General features: G+C 49.2%; 1 non-coding gene across 1 annotated transcript; it reads right to left on the bottom strand.

Moving 5' to 3' along the window:
* Positions 1 to 8,981: 8,981 nt before the first annotated feature.
* Positions 8,982 to 9,075, bottom strand: TRNAI-UAU (transfer RNA isoleucine (anticodon UAU)). The gene is made up of 2 exons: positions 9,038 to 9,075; positions 8,982 to 9,017 (listed from the first exon to the last, which is right to left on the bottom strand). It is a non-coding gene; the product is annotated as a tRNA-Ile (tRNA).
* Between the last annotated feature and the right edge of the window lie 397 nt (positions 9,076 to 9,472).

Genomic DNA, 9,472 nt, shown 5'->3' with positions numbered 1-9,472 from the left:
GTTGCTTCTGGGTAATGCAGGACGGTAACTCGGAAATAAAGCCATTTCACAGGTTGCGTACGACGCGCAAAAGCACACAAAGATCGCTTACCGTCGGACGATCGAGTTCCTGGCTCGCAGGGAGAAGATGGAAGGCATCCCAGCAGTCCTCCCTGGATTTCCCCTGGTCTGGCTCTGGACGATCGCACGCAGACAAGAGCGGCGACGAGGCTGAGGAAAAACAAACAAGAATTGACAACGTCAGCCCAGCAAAACCGTTCTGAGTGCTCTAAAAATACAATGCAGCAGCATTGACAACATCAGCCCATCAAAACGCTGAAAAAACCCTGAAAAATGGCTTTAGACTTTTCTGTTTCCCCCTATTTTCCTCCAAACCCTCTGCTCACTGCCCCTGCATCACTGGGGTCGCCAGCACACTTTTTTGGCTGCGGCACAGAGCGGCCGATGCCTGTGCAGCTGCCTCAAACCCGAGGCCGAGAAAGGACCATTTGGTGCTTACGGGTGGCAGCTGCCTTCCGGGGAAACGCAGAGGGGGGGAAATAAAGCCAGCAAACTGGAGAGCGCAGAGATGCAGGGGAAAATTGATGCTCTTCCTGGTCTACGGGCAGGGAAACTGAGGCACAGGCAGCTGAAACCTGGCCAGAGAAACTGTAAGGGGAGAGGTGGAGAGCTTGAGGAAGAGCCGGAGCAGGGCTTGACAACCCGAATCCTCCTTTGCTCTAAAGGCCTCGCTTCACCGCCTCAAACTCCACCTGCGCACCACCCCTCTGGCTAGGCAGAACACGGCGCGCAGCGCGCGAGCGTCCGGCCCCTGCTCCCAGCGCCGAGGGGCCGGAAGGACTCCTGCTTCCCCCTCCTTGCCACTGCTCTGCTTCGGGTCTCCCAGCAGTAAAGACTCCAGCTGACAGCCCAACGCAGCACACAAGTGGTAAAAAGCAACCTCAAAACTCTGCTTCCAGGAGAGGAAACGTTCAGAGCCCAATAATAAAAATGGCAAACTGAACCAATAATGAACCTTAGGGAACCTAAGCCCCTCCTATAAATATAACACCTCCAAAAAAAAGCCTTATAGAGATGCTTCTAAATGCATACATAAGGAAACCTTGACACATCCTGAAGCTCTTCACACAGCTGATCCCATTGCAACAAAACCCAAAACACAGCAGCACAAAGCACCTCAAGACCCCAGCACCACAAAACACAAAGGAAACCCCAGAGAGAACTCACCCCGCTGAAGCCCGCGACCACAATAAGGTACTCCCGGCCACACTGTGGCTTTATAGCACAGGCAACACCCACGACCCCTCCCACAATGCCCTGGGGCAGGGGCGGGGCAAAGCGGCACCTGGGATAAAAGAGGTGGGATGAGCCGGGCTTTCCTTTTGGGCTCATGTCTGTGGTGCGGAAGGCATCCCTGGGAGAAAAGGGCTCTTCAATAGGGCAGACCCCAGTGTGCTCTCTCCAGGAGCGCATCCCCAGCCCCGGGTGCTGGGGAGCGGGCACCGGAGAGGCCGTGCGCGGACGGAGTTCTAGGCGGCCAAGCGAGGGCAGGAGCTCCGTGTGCGCAGGTGATGCCTGCGGGAGAAACGCTGCTGGGTTCGCAGGACCACGAAACCGCTCCCCGGAGGAGGGAAACCGGGCGGGGAGCAGCGGTTTCGGAGCCCGCTGCCTCTGCGGCAAAGGACTGGAAGAGGAGAGGAACTAAGATTGATTGACGGGAGCACCAGCCAATGGCGACTGGGTGTGTGTGTGTGTGTGTGTGTGTGTGTGTGTGTGTGTGTGTGTGTGTGTGTGAGAGAGGGGCAGGGCTAAGAGCGACTGACAGGCGCCACAGCCAATCAGGGTCGTGGCATAGCCTACGTGAAGAGGGCAGGGTAAGAGTGACTGATGGGCACTGCAGCCAATAGCAGCCATGGAGGGGGCAAAGGCATAACAGACCAGAAGAGGGGCAGTGACATATCTCTAGGAGAGATTGACAGGAGCACCAGCCAATGGTGACCGTGGGGAGGTGGAGTCAAAAGAGACCTGAAGGGGGCGGGACTAAGATTGATCGAGGTGCATTCCAGCCAATGGCTGAAGGGGGGGGCGGTGGGGTGGGTTAAGAAAACAGAAGGGAAAGGGGCGGGACTACAAGTGATTGACCGGCGCTGCAGCCAATGGCATCCTGGGGGGGTGGGGTGTGAAAAGGGGCGTGGCTAGGAGTGATTGATGGGGCTAAAGGTGATTGAAAGGCTCTCCAGCCAATGGCAGCTGTGGAGGGGTGGTGGAGAAACAGACCTGAAGAGGGGCAGGACTAAGGCTGATTGACGATTGGCTCAGCCAGTGGCTTCCGTGTGGGGGCAGTGGAATAAGAGACTGGAGGAGGGGCGGGTCTAAGATTGACTGACGAGCAGTCCAGCCTATGGCGGCTCTAGGGAGGCGTGGACAAAAGGCAGAAGGAGGAAGGCCTAAGCGTGATTGACGGGAGCTCTAGCCAATAGCGGTCATGAGTGGGGGAGTGGCCAGACCGGGGTAGGGGCGGGGCTAAGAGTGATTGACGGGAGTCTCGGCCACTGGCGGCCGCGGGTTGTCTGAAGCCGCTCCCGTTGCCCCTCTGCGGCTCCTCCCGCTGCAGTACCGAATTTCGGCCACAGGATGGCAGCAGCCAGCGTTGCACTGAGCCGCTCCTTTGCTCCCCCCATCTCCATCACCTGCAGTACCTGCTCTTGGGCACATGATGGCAGCAGCGAGCCGTGTCCGGCGCCACGCCATGCCTCCCCCTCCGCAGTACCGAAGTTTGGACACGTGGTGGCAGCACACGCGCACTTTGCGGTACCAAAGTAACTATTTTTCTTCTAGGCGTCCTGTCCGTACCTAAAATGAGAGAAGAAATGGGCAAAAATGGGTTAAAAAAGGGAAAAAAATGGTTTAAAACATCTTACAAATGGTCAAAGAAAGACTAGAAATGGCCCACAATTGATTAAAACAAGTAAGCGGGTAAAAACGGGTTAGAAATGGGCAAATATGGCTTAAAATGGGTTAGAAGTGGGCAAATACAGGACAGAAACGGCCATAAATTGTTCAGAAATAGCAAAAAAAAACCAACCTTAAATTGGGTTAGAAATGGGAAAGATGGGTTAGAACTAGCCAAAAATGGCTTAAAACTGGTAAGAAATGGGCAAAAATGGCCATAAATTGTTTAGAAATAGACAAAACCAGCTTAAAATAGGTTAGAAACAGCGGAAAATGGCTTAGAAACAGACAAAATGGCTTCAAATGGCTATGAAATGGGCAAAAATGTGCTTGAAGTGGCAAAATTTGGGTTAGAAATGAAGAAAAATGGTTTAGAAATGGCCAAAATGGCTTAAAACAGGTTAGAATTGGACATAAAAGGGTTACAAATGGCTAAAAATAGCATATTGGGTTGGAAGTGGCCAAAAATGTGTTAGAAATGGCCAAACATGCCTTAAAACTGAGGACAAATGGGCAAAAATGGCTTAGAAAAAGAAAAATAGTGGGTTAAACCAAGTTAGAAATGGGCCAAAAAGAGGTGAAAATTTATGGGAGAACTCCTGACTTTCAACCAGCTTTCTCTAACCCCCACTCCCCATTAAATGAACACGGTACATTTGAAAGTGTTTTTGTTGTATGAAAAACCAACACAATCAGCAGAAGGAAATGAGGGGAAAACTACAAAACTGAATAAACCAAGGGCAGAAAATGAGCACTTTTCCACCTACAAATCCTAGTCTAGTAACTGTATGTGCTATAGTTTTAAGTAAAACAGTTCAGAAACGAGTTGATGATTAGATTGAAGCTGACTGAAGTTTCTCAATCCATTTTCACCTTCCACTTGTGCTGCTGGAATCACACAAACTTGCTCTAAGGTTAGAGAGCTGAGAGCACCGTGTCCCGGAATGTTTCCTCTCTTAGTTGTGAGCAGTGTTTGATTCATAACCCAGATCCTGCTTAAAGAGTTGGCTTTTCTCTGATTTCTATTTGTGTTACTTCAAATCCTACCGCTGCAATAGGAAGTAAAAGAATTCTCTGGACTCCACCTCCAGAAGACAGTCTTAAACGCCTGAAGCACACCTCCTCTGACCCGGAGACACATCCCTTCATTCCGGGTGCCTCAGAGGGTTAGACAACATTTAAACCAGCCCAGCAGTGGTGCACGGTTACACACAGCAGGCCCTGTCTCCTCCAGCTGAAACCAAGAAGTTTTGCGGATGCAGAGGAAGACAAAGGGACGGTTTCCCTCAGCCGTGGGGTGTTTGGAGGTTTGCACAGGGACAGGGGAACTGGCTTCAGGTCCCACAGATCTGACACAGCCTCAGAATCCAGACCCAGATCGTCAGGGATGACGCTTACGCTGCCTTGTGCCAGTCAGATTGTTTCAGACACGCTGTCCTTGTAAGAGAAAGCAGTGAAGCACTTGTGAAAACCACAAGTGATGACATTTGTGACGGTTCGTTCCACAGCCTCAGGTCAGTGTCCAAGAAAATTCAGTGACCTGAATGTAAACAGGTCTACAAAAGATGCACAGAGTTTTTCATCTCAGTTCTGGGGCCCTCAAGGAGGGGGGCATACACAGACTGAGAGAGAAAAATGCCCCTCCTTATCTCCATCAGGACTTAGTTATTGCCTTCTGCTTCCCCACTGTGAAGGCTGAACGCAGCTTAAAGCTTAAAACAGGCTAGAAATGGCCATCAATTGTTCAGAAATAGCCAAAAAAGACCTAAAAAGGGTAGAGAAGTGGGCAAAAATAAGATAGAAGTTGCTATCAATTGTTTAGAAATAGCCAAAAAAGACTTAAAATGGGTTAGCAATGGGAAAAATGGGATAGAAACAGCCAAAAGAGTCTTAAAACTAGTAAGAAATGGGCAAAAATAAGATGGGAATGACCAGCAATAGTTCAGAAATAGCCAAAAGACTTCAAATGGGTTAGAAAGGGCCAAAAATGGTTTCAACCAGGTAGGGAAAGGGCAAAAAGGGGTTAGAAATGACAAGCGATTGGTCAGAACAGGACAAAACCGGTTTGGAAACGGCCAAAAGGGCTTAAAAAGACTTAGAATTGGGCAGAAAAGGGTTAGAAATAGGCCACGCCAGTTTGGAAATAGCTAAGAAAAGCTTAAAACAGGCTAGAAATGGCAAGGAACTGTTCAGAAATAGCCCAAAATGGCTTAAAACTAATAAGAAACAGGCAAAAGACGATAGAAAGGACCCTCAATTGTTTAGAAGCAGCCAAAAAAAAGACTTAAAATGGGTTAGCAATGGGAAAAATGGGTTAGAAACAGCCAAAACAGTATTCAAACTGGTAAGAAATGGGCAAAAGTAAGATAGGAAAGACCAGCAATTGTTCAGAAATAGCAAAAAAAAAAGACTTAAAATGGGTTAGAAAGGGCCAAAAATGGTTTAAACCAAGTCGGGAAAGGGCAAAAAGGGGTTAGAAACGGCAAGAAATTGGTAGGAACGGGACAAAAAGGGTTTGGAAATGGCTAAAAGGGCTTAAAAAGACTTAGAACTTGGCAAAAAAGGGTTAGAAATAGGCCAAACCAGTTTAGAAAGAGCTAAGAAAAGCTTAAAACAGGCTAGAAATGGGAAGGAACTGTTCAGAAGTAGCAAAAATGGCTTAAAACTGCTAAGAAATGGGCAAAAATAAGATAGAGATGACTGTAAACTGTATAGAAATAGCACAAAGGAGTTAAAATGGGTTAGAAATGAATAACAATGTTTCAAAGGTAGTCAGGATAGGGCAAAAATGGGTTAGAAGTGGCAAGAACTAGTTAAAAATGGTTTGGGAATGGCCAAAATGGCTTAAAAAGACTTAGAACATGCTAAAAAAGGGTTGGAAATGGCTAAGAAAAGCTTAAAACAGGCTAGAAATGGCCATCAATTGTTCAGAAATAGCCAAAAAAAGACCTAAAAAGGGTAAAAAGTGGGCAAAAAAAAGATAGAAGTGGCCATCAATTGTTTAGAAATAGCCAAAAAAGACTTAAAATGGTTTAGCAATGGGAAAAATGGGTTAGAAACAGCCAAAACGTCTTGAAACTGGTAAGAAATAGGCAAAAATAAGATAGGAATGACCAGCAATAGTTCAGAAATAGCCAAAAGACTTCAAATGGGTTAGAAAGGGCCAAAAATGGTTTAAACCAAGTTGGGAAAGGGCAAAAAGGGGTTAGAAACAGCAAGAGATTGGTAAGAAAAGGACAAAACCGGTTTGGAAATGGCCGAAAGGGCTTAAAACGACTTAAAATTGGGCAAAAAAGGGTTAGAAATAGGCCACGCCAGTTTGGAAATAGCTAAGAAAAGCTTAAAACAGGCTAGAAATGGCAATGAGCTGTTCAGAAAAAGCAAAAAAAGACTTAAAAAGGGTAAGAAGCAGGGAAAAATAAGATAGAACTGGCCATCAATTGTTTAGAAATAGCCAAAAAAAAAAAACAACCTTAAAATGGGTTAGAAATTGGCAAAAAAGGGTTAGAAATGGCCAAAAATGGGTTAAACCAAGTTAGGAAAAGGTAAAAATGGGTTAGAAATGGCAAGAAATTGCTGCAGTTCAAGCAGATTGCCAGTAAAACCAGCGTTTTTCACTCTCATCACTACTGCGACCGCATGATGGCCCCTTACACATACACTGGTAGCCTTGTAGAAAAAGCATAAAGAGAATTGTGCTTCCTTCTGTGAGCAGCATATGCAGAGGAGGAGACTGACCAAGGCAGAAACTGGAGCAAGACAGCGACTGAACCTCCTGAATATCTATTAACAGATACCAAGTTGAAAGGGCACTTACTCACTGCGACCCACATTTGCCTCGGCTGCAGGTACACTCTGAAGTCTCTCTGGAATCCAGCATCAGAAACAGTGCGGTCAGACCCAAGGTGTTCCTTCGAGATGGTCGTAACAATGCCACATGCCTGTTAAGAAACAGTCAAGCTCCAATGAGTGCTTCTGAAGAGTGCAAAGACCATGCTGGGGTTGTTTGAAACCTTGACAAGTGAAGTGTTTTGCCCTCAGCACGTCAGGTAAGCGTGAATTAAGCGTGAACCATGCTGGGGTTGTTTGAAACCTTGACAAGTGAAGTGTTTTGCCCTCAGCACGTCAGGTAAGCGTGAATTAGAACATGCTAAAAAAGGGTTAGAAATAGGCCAAGCCAGCTAAGAAAAGCTTAAAACAGGCTAGAAATGGCAAGAAACTGTTCAGAAATAGCCCAAAATAGCTTAAAGCTAGTGAGAAACCGGCAAAAATAAGAAAAAATAGCCAAAAAAAAGACTTACAATGGGTTAGCAATGGGAAAAATGGGTGAGAAACAGCCAAAATAGTCTTAAAACTGGTAAGAAATGGGCAAAGATAAGATAGGAGTGACCAGCAATTGTTCAGAAATAGCAGCAGAGCACATAAAGATTCTGCCTGTTCTCAACAGGCTGAGACTTGAAATCATTCAGCATAAATAGAGAAGCCCTGAAGACACTCAGTCTGGTAACTCCTGTTACAAGCACCCTGCAACACAGATCAGGATCAGCTCCCTCACAATGCTGTCTCTGCGTGTCTTTACTCCCCCCGGCACCGAGCACCGGGCGCTGTGAGGCTTCCCGCGCCGGGCTCCCAGCGGGCAGGAGACGTCCCTCTGCGCCCGCCCAAGGCCTCCCCGCTCGCCCCGGACCCCCGGTGGGCTCGGATCTCACCCGCTGCCGGGACCCGGACCCTGCCCGCCGCCATGCTGCTCCCGGACGCTGCGCATGCGGCACCGAAACGGCGCCGGGGGGACCGGAGCCGGCGCGCGAACACCGGGCTGCGGCCACGAGCACCCCAACGCGCGGCCGCGCCCGCCATTGCTCACCGGAAACCGGCAGCCACCACGTGACACCAGCCACTTCCGGGGACAAAGGGAGCGCCACGGCCACAGGAGGGCAGCAGCGAGTCCCTTTTGGTTTAGGCCTAGACAAGCAGTGACAAAGGTGCTTCATTAACTAACTTAATGCTTCATTAACTAACTTACCTTAACCATTTTATGCTAACTTTTCCTTGAAGCTTGTCTTAGTGAATTTCTGTTACCAATCACCTTCATGACTGTGGGGCAGAAGGAGGAACCAGCACCATCCCTTCTGCCCAGGTGCCACAGCCAAGCCATAGCTTGGTAAGCAATGCTTTACAGCTTTGAATTAAAGCTCCGGGGGCTTTGCTTCCGCCTCCTTCACAGCCCTGCCTCCCTCAGGAAGCACTCATGGTACAGCAGCAGTTCGCTTTATTTTGTAAACACCCACGAGACACATAACGTTCTGCATCCGTACAGGGATTTCATGTTGGAGTGAGAGTAAAAGCTAAGGTAGGACCAAGAGGATGAAGCAGGTCATGTGAAGAAAGCACAGAGCAGCTTGCTCCCTCCTCAGTGCCTAAAAAAACAGTCTCTTCTCTTTCAGGAAGCTGCCCTTCTGCCACCTCTCCGGCTGGGAAAAGGAACCTGCACGTGCTTGAACTGCTGTCCTTCCTGCCACGGCCCACTCATTTGTAAAGCATGCCCATGGCAAGTAGCAGTTACAAAGACTGCCGAAGCAGAGGCAAAGTAAGGAGGGAGATTTTGCCACCCTCCAGCTGTAGTGACTGCACCAGTCAGTATTCACTTGCACTCCACATCAACCACCAGAGCATAGAACCACCTTTATTTACCGCAAGTTCACACAAGCAGCTCTCACCGGGAAAGCTTTCGTTATTCCACACTCGGTTATGCCACTGAGCACACAAAACGTGGGCATACGTTGATCCACGAGCACATTCCCCTGTGCACAGATGCACACAAAGTTTGACAGTAAAACTTCCACACTGCTGTTGCCTTTGTGTAGCGCTGCGACCTGCACCCAGCAGCTCTCGGGCACACGCCGCGGCTGCATAAATTTTTCCCATCGCCTCTTCTCCTCCCGCTGGAGCGCGGCCAAATCCCAAAACCAAGCCTTTCCTCTCAAAAAAACAACCAAAAAAAAAAAAACAAACAGAACCAAAAAGCTGCGTGCTCCAGGTGAGGCTCGAACTCACAACCTCGGCATTGCTCGGCTTTGTACTGCTATATAAGTACCGCGCGCTAACCGATTGCGCCACTGGAGCCCTGACACAAGCTCCTTCCGAACTCTTTATCAAGGACTCGCCGCGCTCCGCCCGGTAACGGCAGCTCCCGGCGGCGCGGGGAGAGCGCAAGGGAAGCCGCTGGATGCAACGAAGGAAGCAGAGCGGCTGCGCTGCCCCGGACAAACCCCCCCCCCCCATCTCTCCGCCTCCCCGGCAGCAGGGCTCGCGAGCACCGCGCTGGGGAGAGCCCGGCCCCCTCCGCCGGTCGAGGAGCACCGCCCTCTGCGCTGCCCGGGAGACCTTGCATCCGCGTTGATGCTGTTTGCAAGGCGCTTTGAGCCGCAGGTCGGTGGAGTTCATCTGCACCCGTTTGCAGTGTTCAGGTCCAAAACGGAGAGAGAAGTAACTGGTGACAGCCGGTAACTAATTACAGCCA

Source organism: Pezoporus wallicus, unplaced genomic scaffold, assembly GCF_028554395.1.
Source record: "Pezoporus wallicus isolate ANWC-B61680 ecotype Strahan unplaced genomic scaffold, APGP_CSIRO_Pwel_v1 contig_11493, whole genome shotgun sequence".
NCBI classification, from domain to species: Eukaryota; Metazoa; Chordata; class Aves; order Psittaciformes; family Psittacidae; genus Pezoporus; species Pezoporus wallicus.
Note: the sequence above shows the minus strand (reverse complement) of the source record. Positions and strands in the feature narration are given on the sequence as shown.